Consider the following 6,092-nt stretch of genomic DNA (forward strand, 5'->3'; position numbering starts at 1 on the left):
GAGAGCCTAGATTGTCACCATGAAATGCTGGGAGTAAACATCCTGGTGCGTGGCTTCCCTTGGCCTTTTGTTGTTGTTTTTTGGTCAGGGCATAAGCTACAAGATTGTGTCACTAAAACACACACTAATTTTAGTTGGGCTTTTTGAAATCTAGCTATGATTTTGTATTTTGATGTTGTGAATCAATACATAGAAGCCGCCTTAACACTGAGTCAGACCATGGGTCCACCCAGATCAGCATTGCCTGCTCTGGCTGGCAGCAACTCTTCAGGGTTTCAGACAGTCCAAGCCCTACCTGGAGGTGCCATAGATTGAACCTGAAACCTTTCCAGAGATTGAACCTGAAACCTTCAACATGCAAAGCAGATGCTGTGCCATTAAACCGTAACCCGTTTCCACAGCTATAGCCTTTCCTCAAGAACAGCAAAAGGAAGAAAATGAAAGATGATACATGGTACAAATGGTACTTACAGTAATCATGTCAGCTGACATTGTAAGACTGATATATAAACACCCAAAAATATACAGAAGAACCTTGCTGGATCAGGCCAAGGGCCCATCAAGTCCGGCACCCACTTCTTACAGTGGCCAGCCAGATGCCTTTCTCTCTGGATTTTTTGTTTCTTGATAGTGTTTGGACCAAGGAGTGTGGTGGAGTCTCCTTCTTTGGAGGTCTTTAAGCAGAGGCTTGACAACCATATGTCAGGAGTGCTCTGATGGTGTTTCCTGCTTGGCAGGGGGTTGGACTCGATGGCCGTTGTGGTCTCTTCCAACTCTATGATTCTAGGTGCTCTCCTTTTCTGTAATATCTCTGTCATTTGGTGACCAGCAAAGAAACCTCGCACCCCAAAGGAAATTTTGTTACGCAGTTGTTAAAAGTGTTTTTTTTTTAAAGCCACTTTGCTGTTAAGCCAGCTAAACAATAATTGGAAATATATGAAATTCTAATTGTATATAATGTAATTATTGAAAACGTTCTAGTACAAGAATTCATAAATAATAATATTATTATAATTTATTATTTATACCCTGCCCATTTGGCTGGGTTTCCAACCGAATATTAAAAACAATACAGCATCAAACATTAAAAACTTCCCTAAACAGGGCCACCTTCAGTTGTCTTTTAAAAGTAAAATAGTTGCTTATTGCCTTGACATCTGCTGGGAGGGCGTTGCACAGGGCAGGCGCCACTACCGAGAACGCCTTCTGCCTGGTTCCCTGTAACCTCACTTCTCACAGCGAGGGAACCACCAGAAGGCCCTCAGCGCTGGACCTCAGTGTCTGCTCTGGACGTTGGGAGTAATCTGCCACTCATTTTGCGTTTATCCAGAACAACTAGGTTTCTCTACTCCCACCCCCATCTTGTTCTAAAAATGCTAAGCCGAAGTAGGAGTAAAAACTCTGGGACCAGCCACTAGATGCCACTGTTTTCTCAAAGACCGAGAAAAGGGTTTCCTTAAAAACAAATTGATACTGATTATACAGCAGAGGTTTCAGTTGTATGCAAATAATTAATTTCACATGTAAAGTCCTGTGGATTTGTGGATCAATAATTTATTCCAATAGCAACTGGAAGAACAAAGTCTTTTATGCCCACAAGGGTAGCCTTGGCCAAACTAATTTCTCCACATAGCCTATCTCACAGTTATTACATTAGGTTTGAGCCTTGGAGAGATTACTGATGCTGTAAAACTCTGCAACACTGTATAGGTGTGCATCCATTTAAGTGCTTCATAGTTGGTTCGAGATCATGATGGGAAGCAAACAGAACCTGTTGGTCAGTTTGTCTTCTGAGTTCTGCAGTAATATTAATTAATATTAATGGTCACCAGCATATAGATGAGTACATTTTGAAACGCTTCTCTCGCTTCAGCCCATTGCTGCTTCTGATTTCAGACGCTCATTGGATACTGTTGATACCTGAGGAAAGATGCAGGCGCAGCTTATCGGCTCTTGTAGGGTCTTTGCCCATCTTCAGTTACCTTCTACAGAAGCAGCGAACCAAATCTGGCAGTCTCGGCCTCTGAACCTGACCAAGATGATCTGAATAGCGTGTGCCTGCTGGATGAGGTTTGCGCCATCTCTGAAAACACCCTTGCTGCTGAATAGGCTGCCGGTGCCTTGCAAAGCTTGCTACCTGGGTAGGCTTTAAGAGAAGTGTGTAATGTTACACCCTCCTCGTTCCACTGTTGAGGCTGAAAGTGCATATACAATGACCTGCCTCAGCGCAAGGCCTGTTTCTGACCCCACTCTCAGCCCTGCTTCTGCCTGCCAGATGTTACTCCCCGCTTCCTCTTTGTTGCTTCCCCTCCAAAGCAGGCTCGCCGACCGATCACGTCTCCCCCACCCTCAGCATCAACCCTCCTTCTCCGCCCCCCCCCCGGCCCTTCCTCCACTTGCTGCATGGGTAAAGAAATGCCACCACTATCACGTTCCGCTCCGGCATCAATGTTTAATATGGGAAGAGCAGGTGGGGGAGAGAGTGAAACTCGCCGAAATTGGACTTGGGAAGCGGAGAAGAAAAGAAGGAAATAATTCTGAAAGGGGTGTGACTGATAGGGGAGGCCTGCTGGTTTCCTTGTTGGGTGTATTGTCTTTCCATAATGTAGAGGTGAATCGGGGGCTTTATGCACTGACGTAATGAGAATTGTGTCTCCCGGCCTGCAGGTGCCCTTTATTGGTACGGATGTAAAGCTGAGCTGGGCAGGAAGACAGCTTTATGCCCTCCCAACTTTGCTGCCAGATAGCCTCCAGGTCTCATCTGGGTGTCTTTTCCTCCGGGTTGCATTGTTGTTCGCTGCCTAGGATCCATTAGAAGTCAGTGGGCAACATCAGCACTGCATCATGGGGCTTGCGTGGTGGGACTTCCTGGGCCCCTCATCTGTTTCAGAGGGTCCCTCAGCCCTCTAGAGTTTTGGGGGGTTGTGAAAGGGGATCTGTTCTGTCAGCGATGTCAATTCTGCTGGCTGACTGTTGGATTTCATTTCATTTATGTGGCAGGCACATAAATTTGTGTAGATCAGGCATAGGCAAACTCGGCCCTCCAGATGTTTTGGGACTACAACTCCCATCATCCCTGACCACGGGTCCTGTTAGCTACAGATGATGGGCTCCACTGTGTCAGGGGTGGCCAATATGGTACCCTGCTGATGTTGCTGAACTCCATCTCCCATCAGTCCCGTCAATGTAGCCAGTGGCCAGGGATAATGGGAGTTGTAGCCTGTATCTAAAGAACACCAAGTTGAATACCGCTGCATTATTGGTTCACTGTAGTTCACTAGGCTGTCCCTATATGCAGACTATGCAGGAACCGGAATATTGTGCACAGGAAGTGAATTACTAGAGTCCTGATTGCCCAACAAGAAATCAATCAGGAATCACTGCAGGGAATTACTGCAGTTGAAAGAAACTGATGCAGCTGATCTTGGTCCTAGTCATTTTTAGGAAGAATCCTTGTCAGATATACATTTGGATGCAAGACCTTGACTCTGTAGGGTCCTTCTCTTTTCACACCAGTAGCTTTCCTCGTGCCCACTGGTGGGCCTTCTCCACGAGCTTCTACCCTAATTATCAGAGGAGCCCTAATCAATGGGTAATTTGCCAGATGCAGGTTTGTTACCAACAGATGGTACAAAGCATTTGAGGTAATGAGGGAAAGGATAATGTTGACTGATCTGCATAATAATCAGCTTGTGAACAGGTTTCAAATGGTGTTTACCTTTCTAGGGCTTGCACTGTGAGAAAATCTAACACTTCCTTCTCAGGCAAATTTCACCAAAGCAAATTTTGCACAAGAGCGAGAAACTTGTGAAAGGAGTTTGGTGGCAAGTGGAAAACTGATGACAACACACTTAATGTTTAAGAATGGAGGCCACATACTCCTCTGGGATGTTTTGGGGACATCTACTGTCAGCTTCTGTGCCCTGAACAGACAGTTGTCAGCTGGACCTTGGACCTCTCCCATGTTGGGTCTCTCTGGCTCAGGCCTAGAAGAGGGAGAACTCCACAGTTATCCATGCACTACTAACCTCTCAACCAGACTACTGAAATGCTATATACATGGGGCTGCCCTTGAAGACTTTTCAAACATAGCATAGCACAAAAATACTAGGAACAGCTATAAGGAAGCATCTTGCCAGGACTTAAAACTAACCTTGCTGCTTAGTAGGGGCAATTAAAAGCAATTTAGTGGGAGCAATTCATTGTTACCTATATTAACAATGTTCTAAATGTTCTAAATAGTAATAATAGTAAATAATAATAATAATAATAATAATAATAATAATAATAATAATAATAATAATTTATTATTATTTATACCCCGACCATCTAGCTGAGTTTCCCCAGCCACTCTGGGCAGCTCCCAATCAAATGTTAAAAACAGTACAGCATTAAATATTAAAAACTTCCCTGAACAGGGCTGCCTTCAGATGTCTTTTAAAGATAGGATAGCTGCTTATTTCCTTCACATCTGAAGGGAGGGTGTTCCACTCTTGGTTACCTGAAGGCGCACATTATTCAACCCAAAGGCTCCATTATTCACAAAGCTTTCCATGTCCCATCTCCTGCCCCACTATACAAAGGTTAGGTGGATGCCAGGTGATAACTGGAAATGGCTTTGAGGGGCATGGACTCTATCTATGACATGCAGCCCCTTGAGAAACTTACCTGGTGGCCCACCTAGCTGCTCTCTCAATGCCAGGTGAAGACCTAAAAAAAAATGCTCAGATATTTTGGTACCTTATTGAAACAATTTTAGTTGAATGGTATAGCTCTGCTGGATTTTATTTATTTTGTGGCCAGCTACTTTTATTCCCCCGCCCCCACGTAAGGTTATGACTAATTGCATGCTGCCCTGGGAGTTTTATACCAAAAGACTGCCCAGAAATTATCTAACTCAGGAACAAGATTGGAAAGACTCAAAGATGGCACACAGCCGTTGGAAGGCGAGAGAGCAGCTTCAGCTAAAGGCTGTTTGTTTAGTGGATTTTATGCTCATTTCAGCTTAGTCCAAAGCCTTGCCAGTTGTTAGGAATGAAGCTAAATTTAGAAGCAGCTGAGCACCAGCAATAGCTCTTTGCACTTGCTTTCTGCCTGGCACTTGAGCTGGTATTGCCATGCAGCTAAGCAAAGATGCCTTCTGTTATTTATCATGAACTGTAGCTCAGTGCCACTGTATGCCTTACAGCTCAGGAGCAGAGAGCATCTGCTTTGCTTCCAGGTTACCTGGGAGGAAGCCCTGCTGAACTCAATAGGATTTGCTTCTGAGTAGACATGCATAGGATCTCATTGTAAGACAACTGCCAAGCCAGCCTGTTTCAAATGCCTGCCATTTAACTTCACATGTGAAGTAGATTAAAAGAGAGAGAAATGACTTGTCCCAGGCAATACAGTGGTCAAAGTGCCCTTTAATGGGTCTATCAGTGGGTCCTGGTGGGGTTATCAGGCAATGGTTGCAGCAGAACTTCAAGGAGGGATTGTGTAGGCACAATTTTAATTCCTCACAGCATCTTTCCCCACGTTCATCCAAGTACATTGGTACCTTGGGTTACAGACGCTTCAGGTTCCAGACTCCGCTAACCCAGAAATAGTACCTCGGGTTAAGAACTTTGCTTCAGGATGAGAACAGAAATCGTGCAGTGGCAGCAGGAGGCCCCATTAGCTAAAGCGGTACCTCAGGTTAAGAACAGTTTCAGGTTAAGAATGGATCTCCAGAACGAATTAAGTTCTTAACCCGAGGTACCACTGTAGCAATGTTCTAGGGCAGGGCTAGCCAATGTGGCATCCTTCAGATATTGCTGGATGCAAACGCCCATCAACTTTGACCATTGGCTCTGCTGCCTGGGGCTGATGGGACTTGGAGGGCATCATGTTGCCTGTCCCTGTTCCGATGCAACATGGAAGGCGTGGGTGGTGGCTTGACCCAGTTGCCCAACGCTCCTTGGAGCACTGGCCCATATATAAAATATGGAGTTCAAGGGTGCCAGTTGCTGATGCTGGCCCTGAGACAATTCAATTTCAGGGGGCAAAGCAGATGGGGAGGCAGTGACCATGATTTTAGGGAAGGCAGCTCAAACTTTCTTAGGCCTGCA

This window comes from Podarcis melisellensis (assembly GCF_964234715.1).
Source record: "Podarcis melisellensis genome assembly, chromosome: 1".
In the NCBI taxonomy this organism is placed as follows: domain Eukaryota; kingdom Metazoa; phylum Chordata; class Lepidosauria; order Squamata; family Lacertidae; genus Podarcis; species Podarcis melisellensis.